Here is an 815-nt window from a genome sequence, read left to right on the forward strand (position 1 = left end):
GCTAATGAAACTGCATCAAGTAATCTATATTTCTACTGGACTTGAGTGTCTTACTGGGAGCTCAACTGAAAAAGCGTATTTCTGAATACAGCGTGCTTTTTTTATCATATGAATGTAACCATAGAGTTTACTAGGAATAAAACGTAATAGGAATAGTATACAGTTATTTGATTAGAAGACTTTTGTAACAAACCTATGCATTTACTAAAGGAATTTCTAAAAGTGAAAGTTTTAAATTGTTTTATTATTTATATACAGTAAATATATATATGTATAAATTTGCTCCACTCACTATTTTGTGAAATTATTTAGAATGTAAATGATCAGCATTTCTGAGAAGAAAATTTAAAAGCCATTTTCTTAATGATATAATTATGAGAACTGTGAAAATACAAAGCAATACCATGTAGATCTCATAATCAATAAATTGAATAAATAAATCATAATGATTTAATATTAAATTGGCTTTTTAAAAATAAATTGCTGTTAATGAATTTAGTAGAAACTAATGCAAGTATTTACTTGGGAAAGAATCACTTAAAATATTTTGAGACTAAGTTATTATAATGGTTCCTAATTAATCCTGTGGGCCAGTCTGCTGGCTTGCACCACAGAGGAGGTACTAGTAGCGACATTTGTGGATTTGGACATTTACTTTGTTTCTTGATTTAGTATAAAATTTAAAATGCTGTTCTTCACTTTAGAGAGTGGAACACGAGGCTATCTTTAGCACGGTGAAATATGTCATCTGTGCTTTGCTCCTGAGCCCACGGGGTTGGTGACAAGATGCCCACCCACCCCGCGAGGCGCGGGGC

The sequence above is a fragment of the Pterocles gutturalis genome, unplaced genomic scaffold, assembly GCF_000699245.1.
Source record: "Pterocles gutturalis isolate BGI_N339 unplaced genomic scaffold, ASM69924v1 scaffold25534, whole genome shotgun sequence".
NCBI lineage: Eukaryota > Metazoa > Chordata > Aves > Pterocliformes > Pteroclidae > Pterocles > Pterocles gutturalis.